At 41.3% G+C, this 15211-nt stretch overlaps 1 protein-coding gene across 2 annotated transcripts in view; it reads right to left on the reverse strand.

Moving 5' to 3' along the window:
- The window catches only part of RLIG1 (RNA 5'-phosphate and 3'-OH ligase 1), a 204438-nt gene that overhangs the window by 91388 nt on the left and 97839 nt on the right, over window positions 1-15211 (reverse strand). The gene's annotated exons all lie outside the window — the stretch shown is intronic.

The raw sequence follows: 15211 nt of genomic DNA on the forward strand, positions 1-15211 counted from the left end.
GCTTGTATATAAATATTGGAGTTAAGGTCAGTACAAAGGTGTTGGGCTACAATTAACAGGACTACATTTTATCCTCACATTCAAAACTAGAAAAAACTAAATAAAAAACATTATAAATGTACTTTAAAAACAAGAAGCACCTGTTTGGTCATTAAAACCCCTTGAACAAGTTGGATTGACTGCATGTCTATCCAAAGTATAAAGTATACAAAAGTATACCACAAGATCACTATTTTCATAGTAATTACCAACAGACTTAACTGATTAAATCTCATTTTAAAAATCAAATGAAAAAGTAAAAATAAATTTAGTTTTTTTTTGCCTAGCATGTGCACTGTTTGAGACTGGTCTGGAATATGGTATTTGAATCTCAATACACATATTTTCTTTATTTAAAATACAACAAAAGAGTGTTTTGTGCTAGCATGACAGTAGGATAAACCCAAACATTGTTTATTACCTTCATTGTAAAAAAAAACCCAAATACTTAAAAAATGTATTTTTTAATGGACAGCACTGGTACAGGGATTACCAATCAAAATTAACCACATAGATTTAAAAAGTCGGAAATATGAGTTTGGGGAGGAGTCTTGCTTTTTTGCACACCAATTCTGTTACACTGTGGAAAATATTAGAAATCATTAGAAAAAGACTGCAAGATGTATGTGTCCTACAAAACACATGCATCTAAAACTGTATCCCAACAATCTAAATCTAAATAGGTAATTCTTGCAAGAAGTTAATAGAACCAACAAGGTGTGCAGTCCTGGCAGACGAGCGCGTATCTTATTTAAGTAATATTTCACTAAGAAAAATAATAACTTTTCTAAAGGTGACAGGACCAGATAACCTACTAGCGATTACCTTACAATCCAAAATGGTGGGCTAACTTTTTTTTTAAAAAAGAGTTTTATTGCTGTAACAAAATTAGGAACTTCTCGGGTAGCTGGAAAGGGGCTGTAATAAAGCCTATATTTAAGAAGGACTCAGCAGATGCTAGTAATGTCTGCTTGATAAGCTTTACTGATGTTGGGATTTAGTTATATTCTAAAGCCATCTTACGTTTCATAAAGCAGTGGATACAGACCAATAAGCTGGTGCCCATTGAACAAGGAGGTTTCAAACATTGACACTAAATGATTGACCACCGCTTTAGTTTATGGGCTAAGGGCTAGAAGGCGATTGAAACTACAGCAACACAAAAGGATGATGGAGTGTTGAAACTTTTCAAACACTCAACCTCACTCACAGATCTAGGTTTAACCCATTGTTCTTTTGCTCACCATGCCACCCCAGTTTGGACCCAGCCATATGCAAATCAGTCTTGACCCTGTTCCCCACGGGAACAGTCCAGCCCGAACTGCCAGGCCAGGTCCTTTCTGGACCGGAAACATGCACCCTGGGACGAGGTACAATGTGTGTACCTGGACCACTGTGGACCCTTACTGCCAGGTGGTGCATACAAATATATTCTTGTTGCAGCAGATTCATGCTCCGGATTCCTATAGGTGTGGCCACAATGATCAGCTGAGGCTCTAACTGTTATTAAAGATTTGCAAGCTTTCATAGGGACATATGCAGTTGCAGCATTCCATACGGACCAGGGTCCTGCTTGGGACACCATGGCCATGATGGGTGTTGAACTGCACTTCTCGTCCCCCTATCATACCAAGGGAAATTTGATTAACAGCTAGAGTATTAGGTTCAGCTCATAGTTGGCCACATCATCTGTATGGAGTCCAGAGAGCACTAAATCTGCCCGGAAGGTCTTTATGAGAACCTAACCCTTTCGAAGTCCTGTTTGGGATACCTATGTAAGTCCTAGATCTTGATGGCCCTGGTGGCAGTAACACCTTTTGACATGAAGGAATATGTCACTGTCTTGCAGGGATTACAACAGTTCAGTAATGAAAATTCATCTGCACATGCCACCACCATGGGAATGAGGGATTTGCCACCAACAACAGGCTGGAATCCTAAAGCTGGGGATCTACTTTGTGAAAAGATACTCAAAAAGAAGAAGTTTGGCCCATCTTACAGAGTAAAGGTTCCTCAGGGAATGCAAGGTACCAGAACTGTAATTCTACCACCACTGCCTGGTTCTAATGAAAACTACTTTGTTTGAATTGACAACATCAAACTGCACCATGTGGCCAATCCTTCAAAGTAGACAACGTGGACTCCTCAGTAGTTCCTGTACCCCTCTCGCTACCATTCAGGAGTTACCACTTCAAGCACTCAACAATGATGAAACTATTTCCCAATGCATGGGGAGGGCAGAGAATTAACCTTTGCTGATTCCTGTCACCACTTCATTAACCAGGGATGTCCAGAATTTAGATATGCACTCTTCAAATGTAACAAAAACGGATGGGATCGTTTGTAACAAACCACTAATGGATACATCTACTAGTTCACTTTCACCTGTACTGACTCCAGGTTTTTGCACAGGCTGCTTCTGGTTATTTTGTCAACATTAACTAGTTTTCTTCAAATTCTTCAGCCCCATCTACAGCACCTGTATCAAAAAGCATGTAAGCTCTACATTTGGCTTAAACATACCTATTTGGTTCATCTATGGTATTTTCTGTGGATACTTCTGACTTTGCTCACCTTTGTGCCTTGGATTGGTTTTTGTTATTGATTCTGCTGATATATGGTCATTAACTTCCTGAACACTCTGTGTGATAATAGCTAAGGATTTTCAACCTAATTTACCAATTCAGCAGCAAAGTCCAAAGAGACTTGTCCCTTGTGAACATTTTAGATGTTCCAGTTCCTAACAGGATTGTTTGGAATAAAGTGCCATTTGATATCTTTGGCCCTACAAAAATGATTCAAATTCTGTATGGTTTTAAAATATCAATGAATGATATTATTACAGCGGGGTTGTTTCTAATGACTGGGATGTAAAACCAGTTGATTATATGCTTTCTGAGCTTCAATATTATACTTTATTTGAAATTGAGGATGTTTACACAAACACTGCAAATTATGGGGAAATGTTCTGTTATCTCCATTAGGGACCTCGTATTCTACACCGACCAGGTATCCCAAGAATAGTTTATAATTGCACACAGAAGAAACATTGTCTAACTCCACCAGTGGGGAGTGCTAAAACATATACATAAAAGTTTTCTTATTTTACTGGGCATGATGTTAAAGATGCGGAGTCTCACTTATTTTCCCCCAAACCATGGAAAGTTTTGCTAACAGACACCAAATTGATTTATTCAGATTCCTTTGTTTCCAAGCGGTCTAAAGAAGGCTATGAGTATCGGATAAAGGCGACTGACTTCGAGTGTGTGGGGAACAAAAGACTGGCAAATACAGGGGAGGACGCTTTATTTAGAGCATGCTACTCTGTTACCAATTAGATTTCTCAGTGACACCACACAAGAAATGACTTATTTAGGCTTGGCAAAAATAAAATAAATGAATCCTAGTATTCTCTAACCAGCTAAATTTGATAATTGCAAAAAGATTTTAAATGTAACTGTAGAATAGCTCAATGATTGGGTTCAGGGCAACAACTTTGATTCATCACTTTCAAGTATCAAAGGATGGTTATTGTAGCCAGTGGACACAAATGGTTGTCATGCACATTTTGTTAACTTCACAGAGGGTTTTAGAGCGAGCAGACCGGACCTTTGTTACGTCATCACACAACCCTCTGGTATTGTGACAACATACAGCAGGGGCAAACTTTGTAAACAATAGTTAAGATCTTCCACATCAACAGCTGCAGAAGAACACATCAGTCTCCTTTCAGAAGATGTAGATTTACAAAATTTCTTGTTGAGTCCCAGAAAACGATACTCAAAACGTTTCCTATATGCAATATATAATTCAATTTGGAAGCTCCAGTGAGGCAATCTTGCTTCTTTTAAACTTGGAGTTCCCTGATGTAATATGCTTTGAGAAGGTTTTTAAAGGCTATTCTAGCTTAAGACCTAGCAATTTTAGATGTTTTTAGCTATTTAGTAATGATGTATTTATCTGGTTTTATAGATTATGTAAACTTAACTTTCAGGTAAAAAACAAACAAACAAAAAAAAAAAGTATTGGACAGCTTTTCTGGTTATGAGGATTTTCATAAATTTTCCTCTTGGATCAGAGGCCCTACCCAAAGCCAATAACAATTCTATGGTTTGCATTTGATTTTTATTGCCAAATTATCAATCATGATTTGGCAAAAAAGAAAGTACATAACTGAAAAGAATACAATATCATTTGTTCAATGGTAGGATGGAAGCTTATCTTTTACTCCTAGATCTGCCGGATGAATGTTTAACAGTGTAGGCACCAAAGTAATTTTTTTTTTTTTAACTCTTTCTTCATATTAAAGTTCATATGCTAGATAATTATCTCAACTGCACCAAGTGAACTTAAAATTTAAATTGTATCTATTTTTAAATATGCATTGGTAGAATCAGACATATTACAGGTATATGCTCAATTTCGAAGATTAGACATATTTGCTACACCCTCCTGTTCAATACTAATCACTAAGTTCCCCATAAAAATATACTTTTGGGCACCTCTATTGATTCAATCCGCCCACGTATGTCACACATGGGTGCCTGTCTTTTTGATTTCATGAGTCTGCCTTTCTTTATACTCAACAAATCAACAGTTTCTCTAGATTAGATAGGGTACAAAACTATCATTTCTAAAAGACATTCAAAATTAATAGAGGCTATTAAGTGAAACATATTGCAGCTATTTTTCCCACTGCATAAGTATTACATATAAAGCTTTCAATATAATTTCAGAATATTAACCAACCTTTAGAACCATTTCATGTTTATTTTTTCCTCTTCACTTTTAAACCAGATATGTTAATGGACCCTGGGTTTGCAAAGTGTATTTGTAATCCTGAAATCTTGAGGAACGGGTTGATTCTCTCTCTTATTTTGAGAGGAATGTTCAAATCAATATTGATGTAATTTTGTCTGAAACAAAAGCCAATTTGTGTTCCCATTTTATAGCTTCTCTTCATTAGATGCTAATTTCCAATTTGTTTGAATGAATGGTTTAATCAACAGTACCCTATAGAATGAATAATGTACTGCTTATTTTTGTTTCTGCGCTATTTTCCATGATGCATTTTGAGATTCAGCACCATAATCCACGTTTGGACATACCAATTACAGCAATTTACAATCTAAAAGGATGAGATACCTCCTCCAGATCAAGTGCTAAGTAGAGTCTCTTATAGCTAAATCAATACATCTACTTTTCTTCGTACATAATGGATGTGGTACCCTATATTTGCAGAAGCTTATCTGGTCAAGCCTACTTAAGGCGAGCACAAGCTTTGCTAATCTATTTGCTAGACAAGTAGAAATGTCTGGAAGCCTTGCATTTTGAATGGGATAAGATGTCTGCTGCAAAAGCCACATTCTAATTAATGTTTTCTTATGGGCGGTGTCACTTATTCGAAAATCAAATTAATTTTGTCCGCAGGCTCATCATTCCTTTTTTCCAATAAATAAGAAGTGTTAGTATCAGGGCTTTATATTAACTTGTTAATTGCAATATTAGCAAAGAGACCACTTTGGGTTATATGAGCTTTTCTGATAATTCTTTTATGTAATTCAATTAGGGTGAAGAGCCTAGTTGTATTCAACATCTGAATCATCTTATGTGTTAAACTGGGTATACTACTTTACATGTCGATCTTTCCATCTTCAATATTCTACTTCAAACCTTTATTTACCTCATATAGTTCATGTTAACTATGTCACTAATAGTGAAGTATCATTTCTGCTTTAATCCTTTTGCTGCGTACTGGTACTTTTTTTCTACTTGTTCTTTCCATCACTCAGTGTTGGACCACATCTTTTTAACAGACTGAGCGGGTAAATCTATCCCCTGCTGGGTTTATGCCAGTACTCTAAATGCACAACTATACTGACTAACAGCATTCTAGTTTTTCCTCTTACACTCCAAAATGTCACGGTTATGTTTATTATTATTCCACTAATTACTGATTAGAAACCTTTTGTGTCATATCCCTGAAACTAAAAGTGTTCTGATAACCTATTACAGTTGAAGAGGGTTGCTCAATACATCACTCATCTTCCATTTAAATGCTTGAGTTTGCTAATTCTATCAGACCATCATCATGAATATGACCAGCGCAAGATGTGATAAGTTACATCTCATTATTATGACAATTATATTGACTGCAATGTGCAAACTTACGGGTCTCCTAGTAAATACAGAGTAGAAGTTAATGTTTATGAAAAAAACCACTCCCATAGTGCATAGAGATCCAAGTCTTAACAATCCTTTTGCATTTTAGCAGAGAGTATTCAGCTCTAGTTTTTCAATGCAAGCCGGGACAACAGATCTTGCCTTTGAAAAGCTCAGCTGTTCTGTTTCTTCTACGAAGATTAAACCCCAGTATCAGCCAATAAGTGTTCTTTTTAAGGTCAAGATACATAAAGTTGGCAAAACTGATAGAAGCTTGAATAAAAGCACAGGCATTGGCAACTGTTTGAGCAAATAAAAGAAAAGGGCTGATGTGGTGTAAAATGCACAAATACTCAAAACACAAAACGTTAAATCATAAACTAGTTATATTATTTGTCCTGCCCAAGATGAGTTCCCTCTCCCCTCTCCTGAACCCTCCATTCCCAAAACACAGCCACATCCTGATCTTTAATGAGCTGTTCCCCCCCAGTGCAACTGCTCTGGGATTGTCCTAATCCCCTTTTGGTAATTTCATATAAGGACCTTTCCTTTACTCTGATACCGGCAACATGCAATGCTTTTGCTCTTCCATCCCACTTCTTTACAATTTCTACAAACCCAGGCGCAGTATATAACTCCAGATACATTCTCCATTTGAAAGTACCACAGAGTCCACTATAATGCATTAAGGGTGTCTGTTGAGGCCCTATACTGTGGCGTAGCGTGGGGGGTGCAGGGGGGCGGCCGCACCGGGCGCAACATCTGGGGGGGGACTCGAGTGCTAAAATCCACAGGTTAGGGGGCGCAAATTACTTGCCTTGCCCCGGGTGCTGACAAGCCTTGCCCCGGGTGCTGACAACCCAAGCTACGCCACTGGCCCTATAAGAGCTTTCTTTGCTTCAAAACTAAACTCCAACCGCTTTTAAAATCAGTCTCTTCCTTGTTGGAAGGGTCATTATATGGAGGCCAAGTAACGTGCTTTCACTGAACGGAATCTTTAACACTAGCATGCATATAGGAATAGATCCTGAAACGAAGGACATTTGCTGTAGAAATATTGCCAAAAAAGCTACATTAAATCGGCCTATGTTGACTCTTTAAAAGCTGTGGAAATTTGTGTAATCTCTAGCTATGAGTGCAGAATATGCTAAATTAACGCATGGCAGAACAAGTGATGTGAAGGAAAAAGAGGGAGGCAGAAGATGGATTGGGAGTACCAGCTTTACCCTGAAATTAATGTGTTATAATTTGCCTGCTCACACCATCGTTTTGGGAAGAACTACATCTTCCAGCAAGCCCCTGGGCCCTCTGAGATGGCCCTTTGAACTTTCTGCACCTAGTGGGGCTACAGCGCTATAAAGCATGCCCTGAGTTCCTGCTGCGCAGATTGTAATTTCCCTACTCGCACCATTGTTTTGGGAAGGACTACATCTTCCAGCAATCCCCTGTGCCCCCGGAGTCGGGCTTTTGAACATTCTGCATCTGGTGGGGCTACAGCGATATAAAGCGAATTCCGAGTTTCTGCTGCGCTGGTTATAATTTGCCTACTTGTACCATCGTTTTGGGAAAGACTACACCTTCCAGCAAGCTTCTGGACCCCGAGTTGGCCCTTTGAGCTTTCTGCACCGGTGGGGCCACATTATTATAAAGCACGTCCTGAGTTCTCGCTAAGCTGGTTATAATTTGCCTGCTCGCACCATCGTTTTGGGAAGGACTACATCTTCCAGCAAGGACCTTGGCCCCCTTGAGATAGCCCTTTGAACTTTCTGCACCTTTTGGGGCTACAGTGCTATAAAGCATGTCCTGAGTTCCTGCTGCGCCGATTATAATATCCCTACTCGCACCATTCTTTTTGGAAGGACTACATCCTCCAGCAATCACCTGGGTTCCTGGAGGGGGACTTTGAACTGTCTGCACCTGGTGGGGCTACAGTGCTATAAAGCGCATCCTGAGTTTCCACTGTGCGGGTTATAATTTGCCTGCTCGCACCGTCATTTTGGGAAGGACTACATCTTCCAGCAAGACCCTGGACACACTGAGATGACCCTTTGAGCTTTCTGCACCTGGTGGGGCTACAGTGCTGTAAAGCAAATCCTCAATTCATGCTGCATGGAACGTGCCAGGGTGCTGCCCGGGCCCATCTGCGGCCAGACAAGGCTGAGCCACCCCTCTTTCATCTGGTCCATTAATGAAAACTGGAGGTAAGATTTGTGGGATAACCATACAGAATAATTATAAAGTCAACCAGCTGACTTTTTTCACATTCCCCCCACACACGACTATGGGCAAAAGAAATTTGCAAGGCTCAGGGTCCTCAAGGGTAACCGGCAGTGGCTGCTCACACCTTATCCAACACAACTCCCATGCTAATTAATTGTTCGAGGGTAATGAGCACTTTTAACACTGAAATCGGATGGGTTGAAGGAAAGATTACTCCTGTAAAGAGGTCTTCTTTGTGTCTAACCATCTCACAAGACCCTTGGGGATCAAAAGGCACCTGGTGAAGGAGTGATGTTACTGCCCAATGATTCAATTAATACCAGCAGGGTATCGGACATCATTTATACAAGTCAAATTTACGCATCCAGGCCTGCTACGCATATTAGTGGCAATGATCCGGGGACTGGCAATTTGGTGCGCGGACCTTGGGAAGATATTACTCACATGGTAAACCATCTACAGGTTCTGTTGCTGTTCCCAGTTCCTGCTCAGATTCACCACTGTCAAAAAGGAGTAGGTGTAATAAGCAGCCGCTTACATAAGGAAGCCCTGCGACCAGCCTTTGAACTTTGGCGTTCCAGGTGACCTTCCTGTAAATGCCGGGACTCAAGGTGGAATTATCACTCACTTAGGAGGTTTTGTTAAGCCTTGTCATTAAATTTTTAGCAAAACAGAATCATTAGTACTTGCCCTCAGAAAGGATCTCTTTGCCAAATTAGAACAAGGTTTGGAGGAAAGAGCTGCTCTGAATGGCCATCAACCGCCTAACCATCGGGGGAACACTGTGTTGAACTTAACTCCAGAACCCAAGGGTCTTTGGGGATCACTCATTCCAAGCCCACAAGTGGTCAAATGCAGCACAAGGGGATGGCCAAGACATGATCAGTTCCTGACCCTGAAGTTGTCACTTTAAATAAGAAAGGGCCTCAGCCAAATGGGGCCTGCCCCTCGAGTCCAGAGGTGCCCCTTGTAAGGTCAGCCATCAGTCACCCAGTTCATTCACCCTTACATCTTCCTCCTGACTCAACCCCCTAGGTTATTATCTTGGACCATGTCCCTATTGTACCTAAAGGGATGATGGAACAGGAAGACACCTTGAAATATAAAGTTATACACTGGCTTAGATCTAATGCAGGGTGGGCAAGGGATCTTCCACATGAGATACTTACAGTCAGGTGAGTATCGAGCATTGGCCATCAATCCAGTAATACCGGGCAGAGATTGTGTGGTCGTCAACTTCAGAATACCTGGGCTGGTGAGGCAGCTTTTACTCACACTAAGTCATTTGTCACACTCTAATAGTCGAATGAGAGTGTTATGTTGGACTATTTTTATGCCCCACAGAGGGGTCCGCATGGAGGCCTTCCTACTAAACATATGTTTTCGGGCCACCTGGTAATTCATGCACCCGCTTCACAGCTTTGTTTCAACAATCGCTTCTCTGTTCTAGCCAACCTAGAGGGGACTAACTGACTGACTGCCATCACTCCATGTGTCCCCCAGGCTCGGTTGACTCAAGCTCACACTTGGCCCATGATCCTGCCTTGGAGGTTGTCTCATTTAAACCTACTACACTTAATGTGCCAGCGATCCCAAGTATGAGGGAAGAAGGTGACAACACACCGAAGCAATCTACTGTTTATTTTTTTATTTTTCTGTTCACTTTATCATTATTTGAGATCAGCATTTTTGCTCCCCTTATTGAGATTATTCAGGCCCAGTTCATATCAAGCAGGCCTTAGACTTTTGCATTCATTGGAGTCGTATGAAATTTGCCACGCTCTTCTTAATTTCATCAGGAGGGCTCTCTTGATTAGGAAGTGTTATGGATAAATGCTGTTTTGAGATTGCTACGGAAATTAACGTTCGTGTCCCTGTGAATGTACCCTTGTAAAATGGCCCAGGTGCTGGTAAACAGCGTATTTTTTTAAATGATTTATGTTGTACAGAACCTCCATTTGGCTCTGGGGTTTTTACTAAAATTTTAATATTGTGCTGTGAGTGGCAAGGTGTTTTTCATTTTTCTTTTATTGTGTTTGGGATAAATTTTAATACTGTCACACCGATAAGTTTATATTTACACTTTCATGATTTATTGAAATTGAATAATGTTTTCATTACTGATTGAATTTTCCTTTATCCTGTGACTCTTATCAATTCCCCGTTGGCTGGGAGTCAGATTTAGAGCTTATAACACGGTTAGAGGGATATCAAATATGCTGCAACAATTTGTGAAAAAAAATTCTTGCAGACTATTGCATATTTTTGCCAATTATACATCCAATGAGTGAGTGCATAAAGCATTCACAGTGGCCTACAGTACGGCCCTACAAAAAATAGTAACTGGTATTCAATTCTGGTAGGCCAGTTCTGTCTCAGCTATGGTGAAATGATCATTAAGAATCCGATGTGCATAACCATTTTTTCTCCAGTGTTTTAAGATACACATGACTATTCACCTAGCAACGGAAATGTTCCTTTATTGCCTTAAGACATCATAATGAGGCATCCAGAGTTTAGCGAAAACTCAAATAGGTAATATAGCTTGCAGGTAAAACTTTAAAGTTCTGAAAACATCAACATTGTTTGGTGTCTCCTTCAGCTGAGAAGTTTGAGGTTGACAAACAGCAAAAACTTTTCACGATGCAAGGAGTACCTATATAATGAAACATTATATAAAGCTTTTTGTAGGCCTGGGGCAGGCTATTACCATTGAGAAAACAGTCTTTCTGGTCTGGAGGCCCATACAGCATATAGCAATGCATTAAAAAGTTTTTTTTAAATATGTTTTTTAGAATTGTGCATTATGAGACATAATTTTACAGCAAGAACGAAAGGCAAACATATACCAAAAACAACATACAGTAGGGGACACTGAGGAGTAGCATGCTTACCAATTGGGAAAGAAATCAACAATTAAGTCCCCCATGATGTTAACCCCTTCACTGCGGGCGTCGGCCACTGGCCGACGCCCGCACTACCTCCCTAGTGCGGGTCACGACCAGTGGCCGACACCAGGGAGGGGGGTTAATAAATCCTCGGGTGCGTCGCCCCGAGGATTTTTTTTTATAACCCAGGGAGACACGGAAGCTTCCGTGTCTCCCCCCCCCCCCCACCCCTTTGTGACGTCAGCACAGCTGCGATTGGGGGCCAGGAAACACTTTCAGAAGGCCTCGTAAGAAAGGGGAGACTCTCTCCCATTTCTTACGAGGCCTTCTGCTGCGAGGGCCAGGAATCACCACTAGATGCCAGGGATTTCACTTGGGGGGGGGGGGGGGGGGGGGTCGGCCCCATCGGAAAACGGGCCGGCCCCCACCCGGGGGCATATTTTTTTTAAAAAAAAAGGTAGGTGCCCCCCCACCCCCCCGGGAAACATTTTTTTTTAATTTTTTTTTTAAATAAAAATAAAAATAAAAGGACAGGGGGTCGCCCGTGGGCAGGGCGACCCCCTGTGGGGGCAATTTTTTTTTTTATAGATGTTGTAGGGTTTCCCTGGGGGCCATTTTGGCCCCCAAGGAAACCATACAACAACTAAAAAAAATAGATTTCTATATATGTAGATCTATATATATATATATATATATATATATATAGATATATCTATCTATGTAGATATATCTATGTACATGGATATATCTATAGATATATCTATGTAGATAGATATATATATATATATATATGAATTGTGTGGATTCCCCAAACTTTTCTTACCCAGAATACCCTGCAAAGCTGAAATATTGAATAAAAACGATATTTTTCTCGCATTTCTGTCACACAAACTACAGGAATATGCTGGGATAAACAAAATTCCTACCACCCAGTGACTCCTCACCTGTCCTGATAAAAACACTACCCACTTGAGTGCCTACACCTAGTGCCTGCGTCAGGAATGGATCACCCCAGGGTCAACAGCTGCCTCATGTAAGGACCAACATTGACCGTTGTGTGATCTATTCCTGTCGCGGGCACCAGGCCTACCCACACAAATGAGGTATCATTTTTATCAGGAGACTTGGGGGAACGCTGGGTGGAAGGAAATTTGTGGCTCCTCTCAGACTTCAGAAATTTCTGTCACTGAAATGTGAGGAAAACGTGTTTTTTTATCCACGTTTTGAGGTTTGCAAAGGATTCTGGGTAACAGAACCTGGTCAGAGCCCCACAAGTCACCCAATCTTGGATTCCCCTAGGTCTCTAGTTTTTAAAAATGCACAGGTTTGGTAGGTTTTCCTATGTGCCGGCTGAGCTAGAGGCCAAACTCTACAGGTAGGCACTTTGCAAAAAACAGCTCTGTATTCTGTCAAAAAATGTGATGTCTCCATGTTGTGTTTTGGGGCATTTCCTGTCGCGGACGCTAGGCCTACCCACACAAGTGAGGTATCATTTTTATCGGGAGACTTGGGGGAACATAGAATAGCAAAACAAGTGTTATTGCCCCTTTTCTTTCTCTACATTTTTTCCTTCCAAATATAAGAGAGTGTGTAAAAAAAGACGTCTATTTGAGAAATTCCCTGCAATTCACATGCTAGTATGGGCACCCCAGAATTCAGAGATGTGCAAATAACCACTGCTCCTCAAAACCTTATCTTGAGCCCATTTTGGAAATGCAAAGGTTGTCTTGATACCTATTTTTCACTCTTCATATTTCAGCAAATTAATTGCTGTATACCCAGTATAGAATGAAAACCAATTGCAGGGTGCAGCTCATTTATTGGGTCTGGGTACCTAGGGTTCTTGATGAACCTACAAGTCCTTTATATCCCCGCAACCAGAAGAGTCCAGCAGACAAAACGGTATATTGCTTTCAGAAATCTGACATTGCAGGAAAAAGTTACAGAGTAAAACAAAGAAAAATGGCTGTTTTCAGCTCAATTTCAATATTTTTTTATTTCAGCTGTTATTTTCTGTAGGAAAACCTTGTAGGATCTACACAAATGACCCATTGCTGAATTCAGAATTTTGTCTAGTTTTCAGAAATGTTTAGCTTTCCGGGATCACACCCATTCCTGTCACTAACTGGAAGGAGGCTGAAAGCACCAAAAATAGTAAAAATGGGGTATGTCCCAGTAAAATGCCAAATTTGTGTTGAAAAATGTGGTTTTCTGATTCAAGTCTGCCTGTTCCTGAAAGGTGGGAAGATAGTGATTTCAGCACCAGAAACCCTTTGTTGATGGCATTTTCAGGGAAAAAAACGCAAGCTTTCTTCGGCAGCCCTTTTTTCCCATTTTTTTGGAAAAAACTAAATTTTCACTGTATTTTGGCTATTTTCTTTGTCTCCTCCAGGGGAAACCACAAACTCTGGGTACCATTAGAATCCCTAGGATGTTGGAAAAAAAAGACGCAGATTTGGCGTGGATAGCTTATGTGGACAAAAAGTTATGGTGGATCTGGAGATAGGCATGGTGTATGAGGTCGATTTGCCAGGCAGTAGGGCATGTGGTATGTCGGTAACAATACAGGTGAGTTGCAAGGTGGGGGTTGAAGGATTGTTCCGCAGTGGAAATGTAGAGCAAGAGTTGGCAAGGAACTGAATGGAAGTGAAGCATGGGGGTGATGGGCATTACAGACATCTATAGAAATAGTGCATGTGGTGGGTATATGGAGTGAAGAAATCTAGACATCATGTTCACAGAGACAGAATGACTTGGGATGCGCGATGTAGGACCTGTGTCAATACTGTGTCCCATTCAGGGGATACAGGACACCTGCGGATACTGAGCGCCTCTTTGTAGCGAAGGGCAGTCCCAAGTTGCATACAGCACCCTGCCAGGCTGCCAATGGTGGAGTAGAAGGGACCTTTCAGTGCAATATAAGTAATCTCTTGACCATAACCAGAGCCAAGCCAGCGAAACAAGTGTGGGCAATGTGTTTCTTCCTATGTTACAAGATACCAAGGACGCATGCCTTCTAAGTGTATGTCAGTGAGCTCAGTGACTTCACGCAGTGTGGCATGTATATCTCATCAGTATGAGGTCAGGGCAGGACAGGGCCATACCATGTGTTGGAAATCTGCACTTTCCAAATTATAGTGGGGACAGTGCAGGTCTGCTGTGGGGCAGTAGCGGTTGAGTAGTGCCAGTGTCAAGTATGTGCGGTGCAGGATATGGAATTGGCTATTTTTGAACGTGGTATGGGGGAATGCAAATGCCTGGGTCCATTCTGTACCATTTAGCACCCCCCGTATGTCTTCTTCCCATGTACTTCTAAGGGACCCCAGGGAAATGCTGGTGTGACTACGGATTTCTTTATAAAGCCAAGTAATCAAGTGACGACCCTCTCCCATGGTGAGAAGCGTCTGCAGTACAGTGTGCGGCAGGGGTTCTTGGTCTCTAGTCCGCCAGAGTGTGGGGCAAGTGTTATAGAGTTCGCGTTAAGTAAGGAAATGCCCAGCCAGGTGGTCAAAGTCAGCTTGAAGCTGTTCATAGGGGATAAGGTGGCCACCCAAAAATAGATCAGTGGCCATGGTGAGGGAGCAATCCTGCCAGCTATGTAGTGTTGAGGCTGTGTTTACACCTGAGTAGGGTGGAAGACCTGCAGAGGGAACCCTGGGGAATATGGAAGGATGTGTTGTGGCAGAGTGCATGTTCTGGCCAGATATTTGTAGGCTACCTGCACTTGCAGAGAGTGCGGGAGGGGGTTCGATGGTGCCCGCTGGAGTAGGAATTTTCTAACAGCAGTTGAAGTGAGGGGTGAGGAGTGGTGGCATGTTTCTCCAAGGTTGCAGTTGGCTATCCACCAGGATACCCATTGCAGTTGGGCCAATAGAAAATAGGTCTCAAATGAAGGGGTGCCT

Source organism: Pleurodeles waltl, chromosome 4_1 (genome assembly GCF_031143425.1).
Source record: "Pleurodeles waltl isolate 20211129_DDA chromosome 4_1, aPleWal1.hap1.20221129, whole genome shotgun sequence".
In the NCBI taxonomy this organism is placed as follows: Eukaryota; Metazoa; Chordata; class Amphibia; order Caudata; family Salamandridae; genus Pleurodeles; species Pleurodeles waltl.